This window comes from Sycon ciliatum, chromosome 3 (assembly GCF_964019385.1).
Source record: "Sycon ciliatum chromosome 3, ocSycCili1.1, whole genome shotgun sequence".
NCBI classification, from domain to species: Eukaryota; Metazoa; Porifera; class Calcarea; order Leucosolenida; family Sycettidae; genus Sycon; species Sycon ciliatum.
The window spans coordinates 27,111,760-27,129,802 of NC_088645.1; the positions used below are offsets into that span (position 1 = coordinate 27,111,760).

General features: G+C 44.3%; 1 long non-coding RNA gene across 1 annotated transcript; it reads right to left on the reverse strand.

Annotated features, from left to right (window-relative positions):
* Positions 1 to 11,356: 11,356 nt before the first annotated feature.
* LOC135812618 (uncharacterized) lies at positions 11,357 to 16,927 on the reverse strand. Its single transcript, XR_010552874.1, has 3 exons — positions 16,546 to 16,927; positions 13,113 to 13,298; positions 11,357 to 11,437 (listed from the first exon to the last, which is right to left on the reverse strand). It is a non-coding gene; the product is annotated as an uncharacterized LOC135812618 (long non-coding RNA).
* Between the last annotated feature and the right edge of the window lie 1,116 nt (positions 16,928 to 18,043).

Genomic DNA, 18,043 nt, shown 5'->3' on the forward strand with positions numbered 1-18,043 from the left:
GCACATGTTTACCGCACGCCGGGCGTTACATGCAAAGTCGCACAGGAGCCGTTCCACAGGTTTCTATATTGCCGCAGTCCTTTTTTTGACACGCGTACACGTGCTTTCACAGTTTTCAGCCTATGCAGTGCAAACTGCAATGAAAAGATCGCCGCACCCCGCCGGACGCGCGTTACGAACGCAACGAAAATTTGTCGCACTAGCCTGGTCGCGCGTTACGCCGCACCCCCCTGCGCTACGCGTTACGCGGCAACATATATTGCCAGTACGGAATATTATATTTTTCTCGCTCCACATACACCGACATAACGACATGGACCCAGACACCAGAGGCAGGAGCACACAGAGTGAGGGTAGTAGGCCGCAGCCAGATGGGAACCGGAATGCAGAAGAAAACTAGGAGCAATAACAGGGGACAGACCCCAGGAGGAAGGAATTAGTACATTCATCTAACATAAAAAAAGCCAGGACATGCACCACTTGGGACCGTCAGATTAATTTCTCTGGACCGATCCCGCCGGAAAAAACCCTCGCGCCGACGGACGCACGAATGAGGGAAAAAACCGGGTGTATAACCCCAAGTGGCAAGATGCCAGCATAAAAACAGGCACAACATATCTACAGCCAAGAAAGAAATGGAAAAGATGGGCAGACATGAAGGGTGGGAGAGTGGGGACACTCTTGAGACACAAAAAACTGACTTAGGGAGTCAAGCAAAAAGAACAGCAACAAAAAGAGAAAACATCAGATTCTATATTCGCAAGAAAAATAATTTTGTTGCGCGAGAAATCATTTCTCGCCTCACTCGCTCCACTCGGCCGGCGAGAAATAAAACTTCTTTTGTTTACGCAAAGGTGGCTGGGTAGTTTAAAAATTATAAATAGCTTCAAACACATTCAGAAGGAAGAGACCTCGAGAACGGTCTCGTCCATAGCTTGAGATATGTAGTTTAAGCCTAGTTCACATTCGACGCAACGCCGACGGTACGGGACGTAAGGGTTTGTCGGGAGGGCTGGGGTGAGCTGTAAAATCCTGTACGATTCGTACGACACGACATGCAGCAGACGTTGCGACGTTCAACGTCGAACGGCGCGAGTCATAAGGCACGGTCCGTGACGGGGTGACTTTCGGACATAATTTCTCGCTTTTCGGGACTTCTCTTCAATTCTTTCTCCTTGAAAAAAGCGGAATCAAGTTCACAATACCAGTTTTTCATGAAGACCAAAAAATTAGCCCTGAAAGTTGTGGCATTCAAATAATAGCCCCAGGAAATGATAGAATAGTTCGTCTGTCACGCTTCTGAACTATCCCTAAATACAATAGGTGACATGAGATCTTATGTTGCTAAAATTCAACTCAAGTCGTGCTAGCCATTCTGTGACTTATCATGGGAAGCGCAGTGTTCGAAATGCTAACAAATTCCAAGTACGAATCGGGAGTAGTCGGCGCACGACGCCGTCTCCTGTTCACACTCGAATTGCAGCCGTTTTGTACGCTTGCGTCCCCGTCTACGCCCGGCTACGGTATGAAAAGTTGGATCGATCCAACTCTTCCCGTCGCTTCCCGATCTGTACGGTAGTACGGTTGCGTTCCCGTTCCTGGTGTTCACATTGGACGCCATCAGTCCGTCCCGTCGCTTCCCGTCGATCCTTACGTCGCGTCCCGTCGCGCCCCGTCGAATGTGAACTAGGCTTCATATTTCCCTCGTAAGTTTCCTGCCTCCAAGAAAGTTGTACTGTATATGTGATATATACCGTATTCGCCTGAATACTACCCATGGGGCACAATGTGTTCAATTTGCATCACAGATTGTGCTCTACGTGAGGACACTATTCAAGAGAGGGCACTGTTCAAGAGAGGGCACTATTCAAGAGAGGGTAAAATTCAAGAGAGGGTACAATTCAACAGAGGGCACTATTCAAGAGAGGGCACTTTTCAAGAGTGGGTACAATTCAAGAGAGGGCACTATTCAAGAGAGGACACTATTCAAGAGAGGGAACAATTCAAAAGATGGCATTTTTTCAATGCTGGTGAATGTGGGTCATCCAGCATCAAAACAAAGACAGGAAAGAAATAAACGAGCCCAACGTTTACTATACACTATCCCGACTCTCATCGTTCCTATTATTGTAGCTACGAATAAGATGAAGACCGAAGACATCAAACAACTACGTTACTTGTTCGACATGTACGTGTATTTTTATGACAATAATATTGAAACCCAGAATCGATCTTCTCGTTCCTATCATCAGTGGGGAAAACACGGAACTAAAAGATACAAACCAATGAAACTGAAGTTAAGTAGTGGAAAGGTGATAGAAATACCACATAACATCGTGAAACAAGTGCAGTTAAGCCACCTTTCCACGACTAAATTTCAGTTTCATTGTTTTATATCCTTTTGTTATTTATTTTTCCCCACTGATGATAGGAACGAGAAAATCGATTCTGGGTTTCAATATTATTGTCATAAAAATACACATACATGTGGAACAAGTAACGTAGTTGTGTGATGTCTGTCGCCATCATCCTATTCATAGCTATATTAAAAATATTAGCTCCTCGTTGATTATTTGTATGTTCCTATTTTTGTTAACCGCAATCAGTAATACAAGCTGGATCGACATTTGTGTACACTGTATTCATGTATTGTAAAACTGTGGAGACAATGTGCAATAAAACGATGAAAAATGTGAAGAAATTGTGTAGAGAAAGAAAGGGATTCAAACAAGTTTTCGTACAACACTCATCAGGAATCGTCGTTGTACTAAAGGACACTGAAACAAAAATTGAACTATTATAGAAAATCTAAGTTAGAGAAATAACACTAAGAGCAACAACAGTGAAATTTACAAGTGTGAATTTTAACAATCAAAGCGAGAAAGTCCTGCTCGTTGTCCCGTCTATTTATGTTTGCCTTGGAAAGGACAGGAGTCGACTAAAGTTTGTAGTGCAGTCAAGTCCGTTGTTCGTCGAACATACTATGCAGTACACTTTGTGCCAGTTTTTGCGACGATGCGTGCGTTTACGGTGCGGAAGGATGTCCTACCAGCCCTTCACCTTAGTCATCTTATTTACAACTTTAAATGCCGACAATGCGCTAGTCGGTATGTTGGTAGGACTGTTCAGCACCTGAACGCACGCATCAAACAACACACACCACGTCACATACTTCCACCTTGCGCACAACAACAAAGACCGAAGCGAGGGCGACCTAGAAAACAACCATTAACCACACAGCCTTTGCCTACACAACCCGCGGATCCTGGCTCTCAGACTGTGCTTGCTCCGCCGTCGTTGGTGGCGGTGGTGGAGGAGAATGGGCGTGGTGGCTCATCGGGTCGGCTTGTGTCGCCGCCTTTGCTCCGGCCGTCGGTGGTTCCCTCGTCAGTGCCCCCGGCGGCTTTGGCTGAGGCGGTGCCGCTTGCGGTCCCATTCCCACTGCCTCCTCCTGATCCTCCGCCATCGGTTCTTGCGGCGGTGGAGCTTGCCAGTGGCAGACCGCGAGCAACACTGACAGCTGCATTAACACTACAAATGCCGACTCAAAAAGACCCACCTTGCATATCAGTAACTCCCACACCAACACCAACAACGCAATCTACAGCAACCACAACTAATCCACCATCCAAGCCCATAATTGAAAGACCAAGACGATCAACAGCCAACTACAACAGAAGCTACGCACTCAGCGGACGAGGGCGAAAGGAGGGACGTGATAGCAGGGGGACGGCCGAGTTGAGTTCAATGGACCCGGTCAGGCAGGATGGACGAGACAGAGAGAGTACAGAGGAAGCGGAGGATGGAACGGACGGCGGAGGGAGCAGTGAGTCGGAGAGCAGTGATGGGAGTGATGGTGAGAGTGCCGGTGAGAGTGTTAGTGTTGTGCGTAGGTTTCGTGGCAGCAAGTCTTCAGTGTACAATCATCTGCTGGCTAGTCCTGATTGTTGCGGTGCGTATTCCGACTCTTCGTTCACTGTATTGTGCCGTGGTCGTCATGGTTATGGACTACAGTTAAAAGTGTTGGAAGCTATATATCAGCGTCTGTACAAGCCTAATTTGTGTGTACAGAAAGATAGTATAATTGGGTTGAAATTGTTCAAGTAACGTGTCGTGTTTAGTGCGGCCAAGCTTGGCCGTTAATGTTCTAGGTGTAATGTACTGCTGTTATGTGTTATCACGTTGTCTTTCCTACCTTTCTCCTTTGTTCATTTCTCGCTTTGATTGTTAAAATTCACACTTGTAAATTTCACTGTTGTTGCTCTTAGTGTTATTTCTCTAACTTAGATTTTCTATAATAGTTCAATTTTTGTTTCAGTGTCCTTTAGTACAACGACGATTCCTGATGAGTGTTGTACGAAAACTTGTTTGAATCCCTTTCTTTCTCTACACAATTTCTTCACATTTTTCATCGTTTCATTGCACATTGTCTCCACAGTTTTACAATACATGAATACAGTGTACACAAATGTCGATCCAGCTTGTATTACTGATTGCGGTTATCAAATTATTGTCTCCTCGCCGTTTGTTCACCTGTTTTTGTTCTTCACATTACATTCCCATCACATTCGTTTTATTTCTTTGTCCATCATCACTTTCTCAAAACTATGTTCAGGATATCTCAATAAAACATTCATGCGATTGCGCTTGAGCTTGTTCTGTTTATTGCAATCCCAAAAGCCCTATGCATCAATCATATTCTTTTTTACGTGTATTTGGAAAAACACATCTGAAAAAAGGATAGAATTATGAACCAGTTGTACACGAGAAAAGTGAGAAATAATTGCGGGATAAAAATTGAGAGGAAAGGACGAGGTGAAGTGTGTGTATGCATATGAAGTAGATCTGAGAATATTGGAAAAGAAGAAACAACATTACAAGTTACTTGATGGAGAACAATCTACATTATAAGTACCGCTAATAACCCTGGAAAAGTGCTAACGCGATTAATGGTTAATTTTGTTTGGGGATAGTTGTGGGAGTGTGATGAGCCTAGCTCTGCATGAGTTGTGCGCTGCGCTGAGCACAACGTGAATTGAAGGCAAACATTAGAAAGTAACGCGTTTGAGCAACAAGGAAAAAGCCACGGTTGAAAGTAAATCCCTGAATTCGTTGGGATCACGCTCCCAGAGGAACATAACACAAAGATAGAATGAGAATAAAGGAGGCGTTGGAGAGTACGTTGTGATTATAAACACCCTGCAATCGCCACGCAAAGTGGTCATTGGCTACCCCGGCCATGTTTTGCTTGGAATAAAACTATCAAAAACTAAAATACCAAACTGAGGAATTGCAAAAAAACTGATTGAAAAATCGTTGCGACGGGGTAGAAATGCAAGAATGTATGCTGAGATGAATTGTGCTGAGGCAAAACAATAGGCAAAGACCACAGAGAAGCACACCCAACTACAGAAAATGTTGAAAATGCGCAAAATCAGTGAGTTACTGTGGGCAAACCAATTCATACTGTGGTTGCGGGGAGGATTCTACCACACCATAAGCATCACTTTTAGTGAGGGAACTCTCCGCAATGTCAGCGTCTTCATATGCTGTATTTTGTGTCTGACCTGGAACTTCGGTATTCACCGGTTTGCTTTGTATCTTCCGATAGACTATTATAGCAACCAACGTTGTTGCTATTATCCCGAAAAACATTCCGCCGACAACACCGCCGATCACAGTCCCAAGTGTGTATGACGTCTGTGCTTGATTCTCCGCTGTAGGTGAGAGAACACAGCACATTGTACGTTCCAACATCTACAGATACTGTACGTGCATTCTAACGTCATATTTTGTTTGCCTGGACACAGTTCTACGATCTATGGTTTTGCATTACAAAGTATATCTTTCGAAATGAAAAACATGTCATGGGAACTGGATAGAAGATCTGAACATGCTGCGTTCATGTTTTGTGCTCGAATTGTAGAGAACACACCTAGTAAAATGGTGATGCATACACGCCTTCCGCCAACTTATTAACTTAATGTAGTACTCTATATTTCCACGTTGACCCAAGGCCAATAAGGAAGATAATATTATTACGATCGGTTCCTCGGGATGTTCACCGATATCTGTTAACCACACAAAAAAATGGCAGTGGATGCGCTTTGCCTGATGTTGAATGTCCCCGACTGCCTCTGTGTTTTGACTTCGCGCACAGTTAAGGTTATGGTAAAATGGACATTTTACCGAGCTCCTCGACGAGAGCGAAACGATCCAGCGCGGCTTAAAGGGCAGAACTGGTCATAGGGTTCGCTTTGATGAGGGTCGACCACGCCAGTTTGGTAAACATAATGTCTGAGAGCAGAGTTACAGAAGCCGTTCAAATGCTCAGCTTGTAACCCTTGCGCACGCACAGAATGACAGTGTCAGATTCGACATTTTTCTCAGAACAAAAAATGTTTTTTGTAGATGAATTGCGCGCAGGCTGTAAGCATAATAACAGTGATACAGCGCTCGCACACACACTGTTACACCATACCCATCTCCCATAGCATGGTCACTTACACGTACTTGAAGTACATGTATCTGACAATATATCAGAAAACTCTAACTGCAGCAAAAAGTGTAAACCTGCCAAATTATGCTCCAAATTTGCAACCAACATATTCCGTCATTAATTGTGCGGCATCCTCCGCCTCAGCCTAGGTGTCACATACAGTATCCACTGAGCTCTCGTTCTGTAGGCTGTCCGAGCGTACAACGTCATTAGCTGTTTCCTCACGTTTCATTCCATGTACGTCGCATCGTTACGTTGCTCTACTTCTGCCCGTCTTGGGTCACCTCCGTTGCTGGTCTTTGTTACCCAGCTTGAGGCTCTTCACTTCTGGTGATTCGTGACGCGTTAGGTGGTTGGAGCTGCGGAGGTCAAACCATCCTCTGCTACCAGTGTAACCGTTCAGCATGCACAGAAGAATGGTGTTGTTGCATTTGACATTGTTCTTGGAACAAAAAATGTTATTAATTTTGTAGATGTATTGCGCTGACAGTCCGAAGTCTAACAGTAAGCGGGCGCATAACAGCTGTGACGCAGCACTCGCAGTCCCACTGTTGCACAGCTATTGAGGGCAGGAGCAGTCTGGTACGCCAGTGAGCGGCACTGATTAAGTGGTTGGTGATATTCTGCGTCAGACACACACTGCGCCTGCTGTGCCAAGTCTGGATGTGTTGCTTGCAGGACTTGATAAAGTAAACAGTCCTGGCGGGCCGCGGATCGGCTGGCCGTCTAGTTTGGACTCTGGCGCATGTCGCAGAATGTGTACTTGCTATGAAGGTGCTTAGACCCACTTACATATATGTGCCGTTACCTCCAGCGAGATCCAGTTGTGGTGGTCGTTGCGGAGACACGTCCACACACTTCACTTACAAACTAAGACGGGGGGGAGCCCCAAGTTAAAGTGAGGGCTTCATCCCACCGGCATGTGTGGATAAACAGGAAGTGTGAGTTACGAAGTCAGAAGAAAGTGTTCAACCGTGTCTCCTGGGATGACTGCTACACCTTAGCTCAGTGGTTAGAGCATGGCTGGCCTGAAGCGAAGATCCCTGGTTCGAGTCCTGGTAGCGAGTCTGGTTACAGTTAATGTTTTCTTCAGACTTTTCTCATTTGTGTCTTTCCCACAAAACATTGAATACTAGTAGTTGATTTTCAATACTTGTTTTCATTTCAATACTACGGTTTTTGTCTCCTCCACGATATTTTAAAATAATTGAGTACTACTTCTACAACTTGCTTTCCTCAACTCATTTGAGATTGTACATACCACTAGTTGTCGCGCAGGATTCACGTGTTATTCCAGGTGTTGATCTAGGTATTGATTCAGGTGTTGAATTGACTGAAAAAATAATAATAAACGACCATGTACAGTAGCACACGCCAATGGCATAAAAATAAGATCTTCAGAGAAATAATCACCGTCCACAACAGAGTCAGAGAGACTAACAGGTCCACCAGTGGTTTTAAAGCTGTTCATAAGTCCTTCAGTACGCATGTCCATGAAATAGCCTTCCGAACCATCGACAAAGTTACTGGCCGGTCAAAGTCGTATCAAGAACCTCAGGCATCGCTTCACCACCTCAGTAAAACGTTAGGCTAAGTCGTGCCAGACGTTTGGCGTCCACATGACCGCTTACCTCCTCACGGGCTAAACACCGAGTCAGGTCTTCTCGGCTTCCAACTTTTTACTCCAGCCGAAGTGACGAAGCTGCTCTCCAGGTTGACGCAAACAAAGCTACGGGGACTGACGGTGTACCATAATTGGTCCTTATGATGACCTCCTCCACACTTGCCCCTTCCTTGAGTGACTTATTTGACGAGTCCTTGCGATCGGTGAAAGTGGCAGCTGAATTCAAGCACTGTTATGTTTCTCCCCTTTTCAAAGTGGGGACATCGACCATCGCCAGTACTTATAGTCCGATACCTCTCCTAACGATCGTGTCCCGCCTGTTAAGCCTACAGTCCATTCAGAAAAGATGTACTTGTAGCTTTTGGCGCGATGCAAGGATCTACGGGAATTAACAGGACAATCTGACGGCGTCAAATGTGAACACCATGAATTTTACTACTGTGTGAATTGGAATGCGAATATAGCGTTAGGCGCTCTGAATACCTTGCTTCAGAATCCCACTGTTGTCGACTATGCCACACCCTAGCCGCCTTTAATTCACCTACCGCTGGCTGGATATTCATTTTTCGAGGGTCGTGAAGTATTTGTCTTGCTTACTTAGCAGTTTTCATACAATATCGTTGGACGTCCATGAGGATTTGTCGGCTTTCACTTGACTTCTACTTTTTACCTTATTTGTCACCACCCAGTACTCTTTGTGACGTGTTAACTTAAGCAACCTCCTCCTGTGTACCTCTCCTTCTCATTGTGATCAACTTGTGATAGTTGTGTCTGGTAGGGTTCATTCTGCACCTCCATTATACACTATGCCCTTTGTTTTGATTTATCACATAATGTGAGTTCGTTGAGTGTTCACTCCTTGCGCCAGTATCTTACCAATATAGTGAAGGCAACGGAAGACGACAATGACTTTCTGACTGGGAAGCTGTTTCCCGCTTCTCGATTTGTGTTGATTTGTCACATTATGTAAGTAAGTGGAGAGTTGACAGGAAGAGGGATGGATCACTAAGCCAGTCGTGTGTGCCTTCCTCAACGGAATCACCACCAGTACAGTTGACATGGGATTGGGGTGGAGTCGGCAGCAACGACAATACTGCCAATCACATAAACTGAACCCGCTTCTTGGTACAGGGTTGTGCAGGCACCGCAGCTCACCGCAGCTCTTGAGCTGTTGGAACAGAGACAGCGGAGGTCCACTGCAAACAACTCAACGGAGATATATTCAAGGAATGGTCAAAACCGATACACAGCAGCGAAGAAAAACATTAACCAGAAGCAAAACGAAACATGGAGACGCTGATGAGCTACGGACAGAGACACGGGGAAGTCGTGGCAGGGAGAACACGGATGGTATGAGACTGACTGGCGGTGAACATGAGTTGGATGACAATACGGCGGAAGAGGACTAGGTGGATGATGACAAGGCGGCGGATGACGAGGCGGCGGATGACGATGAGACAGTTGGTGGTGATTGCGAAGAAACGGACGTTATAAGAAGTCAGGTGGCTTGGAAGGTGATGAAGTTGATAAGGGTTGTTAGCACGTCTGGATTGTTAGGCTGTGTATGACGATACCCACTTCTTTGTACTATGTCGTGCTCATCATGTACAGCAGTTGGAGGTACTTGAAGCTGTTTGTATTCGTAAGCATAAGCCTGATCTTTGTAATCAAAAAGAACATTTTGTAGCACTTACGTTATTTTCGTGAGTCTACACGGCTTGTTCATGAGTTTATTTCTGCACATTTCATGCCCATTTGTCACACTTACGTTCTAACTATAGTTTAGACCTCACTTTGATATTACTTACGCCTTTTCTTGTGAGACTAACTTGTATTTTAAGCCTTAGTTTTTTTCGCTTCATCACTTTAGTTGCTACCAGGTTCGGCCTCGTGTTCTCTGTACTGCGCTGATGAGTCCTCAAGCACGGGACAGTTCTGTCCGCAGAATGAGAATATTCCGATATTAATAATTTCTCAACCTCTATCAGGTTTGGCATAAATTCTCTGTGTTGGGTTGACGAGTCCAGAAATGATGAGACAGTGCTGTTCGGAGATTGAATGCCGGTACTTCTAACATAAATAGCGCTATGGCTCTTGTCAAATTATTTTTGTTATTTTCAGTTTTTGCACGACATTGACCAATGGTACTGACGTTCTAGACCTAACTTGCAATAAGCTCTAACACATCTCTGAAGCAAACTCCAACAGCCTTCCAACTTGGAAGGTTCTAAGCTACTGAAACAAAATAAGGAGAGGAAGTTGAGCCCAACTAAGATAAGCACGACCTAAAAGTCTCACCTGTGAAGGACGTTGGCGGATGTACATGTACGTCGACTACTATAGTGGCCAGACCTTGGACAATACGGTCAAACCAGGATTCAAGGACGGAAAGCAACTTTCCACACAACTTGTATGGCGCAAAGATGCGAAGATCAATTAAAGGGGAAGCTATGCGAACAGGGATCATGCAAAACCAAACGCCTTAATGAAACCTTGATCTTTGGTTCCTTGGTTCTTCTTCGTTTCTATAAAACTATCTTTGGCTCTCCATCCGAGTCAATTCTTGCACACCTGATGAGCCGTCCTTATCCATACGGCAAAACACTCATCGTGTGAAACTGCTGCATGTTGTTCCTGCTTATTGTGCTTCTAAATTGTCATGGTCGACGTACAGTGCTGTTGTATTGAGGCGCTCGGTTTTCCTTTGTCCTTTTTCTTTCTATAACTTTATCCTTGGCTCTCCATCTGAGTGCATAGTGTGTTTTCAAAAATTAATGATTTGGTGCATTCAGTGCAGGTGCAGGGTAAGACAAAAAAAAACAGAATAGAACGTACCCGTAGTAGTAGCCAGATCCGTAGGAATAACTGCAAAATATAACGGAAAAATGCACACACGCACATATACCAGCACACAGATACCAGCACCCAAAGGACATGCGTTATATACAGAAATACATAAGATTACTTTGTCTTTCTGTTTAATATTAGAGGGTGCGACAGAGCTCTCGCTCTCGACCGATGAATAAAATGTTGATATCACCTCCACCATTACACTGCGCTCGAAACCAAATTAGCGCTAACTGTCACAGGATAAATCTAAAACATCAACAACATGGATAAGTGAGAAAATATCTGCCCAGGGCTGACCAAACAAACCACGTTATACTACTTGAGCAATTGTAAATGAAGGAACTTACGTTGACATTTGCCCATGGTCCACTGGAGGTTTTGTCCACAAATACAGTTGACAGCTGCCATTCTCCCTACATGATTACATTCCACCACGTGAGTGTCATTGCATTCCAAAATGCACCCTGGAGGGGAGAAATGATATATATTATAATATTAATAATAGGAAAGGTTTTCTCCCCACACCGGAGCTCGCGCTATTCCGCCGACTTTACTTGACACTTGACTGACTCACGACTGCCATCCAGAGCACACGAGAAGTCCATCGAACCTTCGACTCGGCAAACCTGCAAGGAAGCACCACTCCCTGCTCAATACACAGTGTTTCGGGGAATTCACCCCTCATCAGTTGAGCTTGAGTAGGCTGGAGAAGATTGTGCCTGAAGAGCACCACTTTTATAGTGCTCTCCAGGCACAAACATCACCAGGGATACAAATTTACAATGACGCTCCGCTTCCAGCGCGACAAACACCTCGTGAACACCAGATAGCAGCGTGAGTCAGTGTCGCTCCTGGACGGCGAGACAGACGTCGAGGACCCTCGGTCTTTCGCAACGCTGTCACCTTCAAACCAACTAGTCGCAAGCCCGCGCTTGGCACAACAGTACGAAGTAGTGGTTGCGACTTCGGCGATGATTTGTAAGAAAGGTTTGCTCCCCACACCGGAGCTCGCGCTATTCCGCCGACTTTGCTTGACACTTGACTGACTCACAACTGCCATCCAGAGCACACGAGAAGTCCATCGAACCTTCGACTCGGCAAACCTGCAAGAAAGCACCACTCCCTGCTCAATACACAGTGTTTCGGGGAATTCACCCCTCATCAGTTGAGCTTGAGTAGGCTGAGGAAGATTGTGCCTGAAGAGCACCACTTATATAGTGCTCTCCAGGCACAAACATCACCAGGGATACAAACTTACAGAGACGCTCCGCTTCCAGCGCGACAAACACCTCGTGAACACCAGATAGCAGCGTGAGTCAGTGTAGAAACCTTTCTTACAAATCATCGCCGAAGTCGCAACCACTACTTCGTATTATCACTCCCTTAGTATTGACTCGCATAGATTTTTGCCATGCAAAAGCAGTCAAATATTCCTGCATATTTCACTCCTTAGGGCTATATTGACTGCTTATATTTGACTGCTTAGGGGTTGCGCAGTTGAACGGTGCCTAGTGCAGTATTGTCACTGCATGAGTAGGTGGTGGTGCAACGGTTGTGCAATCATAAAACCGGGGTTCATGAGGTTATCGTTCTGGAATTTGAAATACGGACTGTTTGTCGTGATAAATCTAATGTTGACTTTGTACTTGGTCAGTATAGGAAGTAAAAACCTCGTAAAAGACCTCGGCTTCGCCTCGGTCTTTTACTCGGCTTTTATTTCCTATATTGACCTCGTACTCAGTCAATAGTAGATACATATTAATAATGCAATGAATATAACTAAAGGCGCACTCATATAACAACCATGGGGACGAATCATGTATTCCAGAACGTTTTCTTGTCACAATTTCGTCCCAATGGTTGTGATATGAGTGCGCATTTAGTTATATTCATTGCATTATTAAGATTATTGTATCCAGCTCCGCCATGACTTGAACCCGAGACCTTGTTTGTCCCGAGCAATACTCTAACAGTGTAATCCATGGGACAAGGGCGAACTTAGAAGGCGCGGACAGGATTTCACCCCAACGGCCAAATGTGAATGTTTGTTTGCTTGGAAGAGATATTTGAAGCACTTGATATTCCTTAAATATTTTGTTTGTAATTGCATAACTGGTGTACTTCGAGGTAAAGACTTACTTTCACATAAAGGTTGCCTTGGTTGCCACCTTCCATTGCCCTGGCATGTAGACTGGGTTATTTCCATACTATTGTTAGACAAAAAACCTGTTATGCATTCGATGGATACTGTGGTACCTGGTAGTGTGTTGAAACTGGCAACAGGTTTGTAATTGAACTTGGTGTCAGTGAGAGTAGGACATTGCACTGGGAAGAAAGAGACAACATTCAATGCAGTTACTCACAATAAGTGAACAGCCCGCAACTAAAACCATTACTGTGATGGTCCATAGAGATAGAAGCAGACAATATTTTGCTAATTACACGGAACATGGGTGTACCCAGACCTGCTGCACTTGTCCATGTTCTGTTGAAAACTAATTATTCACAGATTTCAATAGGACAAGTATAGGTGACAATTTGATGAAACCTGGAAAGCGAATAACAACCCGTGTTAACATGACAGGAAAACAACAACTTTGGAATGGGAGAGCACGCACGGTTTTGTAAGAAGTGTGCTCGGTGTGCGTGGCTAATTTTCATGGAGAGATTACCATCAGTACATTCACCCTAATGGTTATTGCATGGCTGAAGAAATTGTTGCTAGTTCAGTTATCCGACATGTTGAAGAAGGAGAAGGTGATGGAAGGTAAGGATTCTGAATAGCTTCAAGTGCAATGCCAGCAACCGAACAGCAGCAACAATTAGCAGCTAGTGCAGTGCCAGAGGCTGCCTCACTTTGTTCAGTTCGTCCCTTGATGAATCCCCCTTGGCCACGCTCGTACGTGGCACAGGTGATAAACAATATCTCGGTATGCCTGGAAAGTGGCCAGATGTTGTGTATTTCCCTTAGCACTCTCAACCATGTCAATTACTAGCTCTATACTCAACATACAATACGTGTGCACATCAGAACTGTGCATTGTGATCTGCATGCATATATGACATGTACATTTGGCTTCATGTTCAAATTAATATTTTCCAAATTTGCTCTTGAAGTTTGATAACAGTCTACTTGAGGAACTTCAGCAAGCGAGATATAGATCATGATCGATGTCTCATGTTTGTACAAACCCAAAACACGACGGCATCAGTGAATCAGATGCGCAGGTCATGACGTATACATGCATGTATATTCTGTCCTCAGACTCCTCACATACAACGGAGGCGAACGGTTGTGTAGCCCTTACAGCAAGTTTCACGCATTTCATCGATCACCAGACTGCAGTATTTGGCATTCACCCTGAATGCCATATGCTACTATTTGATGATCGCTCAATTGCGTGCAACTTGGAGTTACAGCTACACACTGTGTGACATCATTTCGCCTCCGTTGTATGCTGCTCTGCCTCGAGCTGCCTCAACTGGCCTTGTTGGCTTATGTGCTAGACCAATAACAACACATTGTAAATATACCATGCGTGCCTGAATTCAGTATTTCACAATATTGCAGAGCACTTCAAGATTCACGCGCGGACGCGCAGCAAATGCCACGTAGATGAGCTAAAGGCTGTTTACATTGCCAAAACCACAGCCTAAACTTTGTAGACAGCAGGAATTTGTAACGAAACGAGTGCTATTTTGACCTCCCGCCTCTCTGTAATAATTTTTGTACTTTTTCGTGCAACTCACACAATCAATCATAATTTCTCCACCGATATGCTGTATTTAGGAAAATTCACTTTTCAACTCCAAACTCCAAAAACTCCGATTCAAATTCAAATTTACATTGCACCAAATTTTCGGGCCTGGCCAATCCTCAGGGTAATGAATGACAAAATGTCAATTGCATAGGTACTTATTGAACTATATGTATGAAGACAACAACTAATGACACTGAGAATCTGAGAACGTTAACTTGTTGGTGTGAATATGCTTGGTGACGATTATGAAGGAAATAATTGTAGGTGATGTATGTCTCAGCAGTAACGTGTGTTTGTATTAGGGGGGGGGGGGGGGAGCTTCAATTAATCTCATTGGACAGATGCAAATACAGAGGGATAAATTGTCTACCCACATTTACGACATGCCTTGGCAACAGATATACATATACAAGGGTAGAATATTACTAACCCATAATTCTTCCTTGAATTGATGGTGTGTGTGTGTGTACGTGTGTGTCTGTGTGGGTATCTGTGGATATCTGTGTGCGCGCGCGTGTGTGTGTGTGTGTGTGCGTGTGTGTACGCAATCGCCATCGCTGTTCAACGCACTGCCACCGTCCAACGGCTAGATAACGGGACAAGTTCCCGCATATTTGTATCTGCTCTCGCCTTTTGCGATTCGTCTCGCATCTGGAGCGTGATTGGGTAGCGTAATCTTTCTCTCTCTCTCTGCTGCCCCTCTGGGGCCCACGTGACCCTAGTGGTAGTGGCTCTACTGGACGGGACAGGTGCGTGTGTGTGTGTTTGTGTGTGCATTGGCTACTAATGGTAGTCGGCTAAGTGCGCTCGGAGGATTATAAGGGGAGGAGAGATTGTTGATATGTTGTATAAACTATAAGTGGACAGCGTTGTGCTTCGTCACATTATCACCATGTACAGATTTGAGAAATAAAGTTTGATCCGTTCTTTCTTTTATTTGAATTCGTTTACTTGAGTAATGGTACGGAAGGCCTAATCATAGGCAACTGGCTTCGTCTCTTCGTGTGCCAATATATCTCCATTGTTAAAGAAATATAACCTTAACCCTTTGGGCCTACCCTGAAGTGACCGCAAGCCGAAATGTCCTGCATATTGTGTGTGCATTGTTCATTTTTCATCGCAGCAGTGATTCCACTTTACCAATTGTGACATTACTCTGCTTTTGCTTTGGCTCATTACTTAGTTAACGAAAAGGCGGCGAGGAGACAATAACTTAATTAATGCGATTAAGAGTAAAAGTGAAGCGAACATTACGAAATGATGAATGAGAATACATGTATTAAAATTGATGTTTCTAATCGATTTTCTTGAGACTATCATCAGGGAAAAATCGTCTCACAATGGAGGCTATACGGAGAAACAAACTACTTATAGGTCTATAGGATAGCGGGAAGTATACTAGGTGAGGTGTGAAAAAAACACTAAATTGGGAGAGAAGAAGAAAGAAATTTGAAGAAAAGATGTGAGAGTGTTCCGACGGTGTGAGCTACTACAAAAGGTGGGTGAAATGAAGGCGTGGAAGCAGGTGAATGTAATAGTCTTAAGAAAATCGATTAGGAGCATCAGTTTTAATACATGTATTTTCATTCATCATTTCGTAATGTCCGCTTCACTTTTACTATTAATCGCATTAATATTTAGTAAACGTTCGCTCTAATTCCGGAACGTCTTGGAGTGCATGATTGGGCTTTCTACTGCAGCCAACAGTGGCGGTGAAAGGTTTAACGTGACTGATTTTTTAGTTGTCATCGCCCTCATCACACCAGTTAGTGGCTAAAAACAAGTAATTCTGAGCAAATATCGTTACCAACCTTGAATAGTGACAGAGACAGTGGTAGATAGTGCCTTGGCGGAATTCACACATCTGTCAATCGCACTTTGTGGCCGTTGAGGACTTGATCCCATTCCAATACAATCAAAGTTTGTAGTATACGATGTTGTACAGATTACATTAAAGGTAACACCTGATGTATCACTTTCTGTAAACATAATCTGGGAATCATTCCTCCGGAAGCTGAACATAGAATCCACCATATTCGTATATGTCAGCGTCTGTATCTTCTGTGAGTCCAGAGATAATGTTAAGCTCCAAGATACGTTGAGAGGAAAGTTTCCACTTGACATGCATGGTATGGTGTACGAAACACCAGAGTAGGGCAATGTCAGTGATGTAGGTGATAGTCCAGACTGAACTTGTTCAGCTGTACGAGAAAGACACACGGGTACAGCACTGAAATACATGATACAACTGACCAGGCGAAAACAGTCTTCACAGCACCTTAAGAGAGCATGCCTGAGAAAACCAGAAAATATGTGCAAGTCGATCTCTCAGATTTCGCCCAAATTTTGCAGGTAGGTTTGCTTTGGGGTGTAGATCGACATTCCAAAGCCCGCGCAAAATCTTTTGTAGTGAACTATGAAATTGGTATACCCCTCAATATTGGCCAAATATTGGCATGATTTATGGGTCTACAAACGAGCCACGGCACAACGTACAAGAACAAGCTACGAACAAAACTTCATCAAGCCAACATTACCTCACCTTAGAAGAGTTCTTGGGGCAGCAGCACTTAGCCACGCCAGCATCCCAGAAGACGAGGGCAATCACCTCAAACACTATACACTATTCAAAATTGTTTACTTCAAGAAAACCCAAAAAGGATGATGGGGGACATGTCCTCAGTGCTAGAAGAGGTGTTCTACTATCTGCCGGTGTATAGTGTTTGCTAATTGAGGACGTAGCTCGCTGTTTTATCAGCGCTTGTAATTTGGCTATTCTCAAGACGATCATTTCTGGCGTCAAGAGATGATTGCCCTCGTCTTCTGGGATGCTGGCGTGGCTAAATGCTGCTGCCCCAAGAACTCTTCTAAGGTGAGGTAATGCTGGCTTGATAGCGTTTTGTTAGTAGCTTGTTCTTGTTCTTGTACGCTGTGCTTTGTCTCGTTTGTAGACCCATAAATCGTGCCAATATTGGGCCAATATTGAGGGGTATGCCAATTTCATGGTTCCCTTCAAAAGATTTTGCGCGGGGTTTGGTGTGTCAATCTACATCCAAAAGCAAACCTACCTGCAAATGTTAGCGAAATCTGAGAGATCGACTTGCACATATGTTCTGGTTTTCTCATACATGCTCTCTTAAAATACCAATGCAGAACTGGGCGTGCATTGACGGCAAAACCATTCTTGTAGCATGAATGAATGTTTGCAGAAATAGTTACAGACAATGGCGTGTACAAATGGTGGTGCGAGGGCGAGACCAATCCTATAGCGACTAGAAAATGACCCTCTGAGACAAAGTTCTTTTGAAG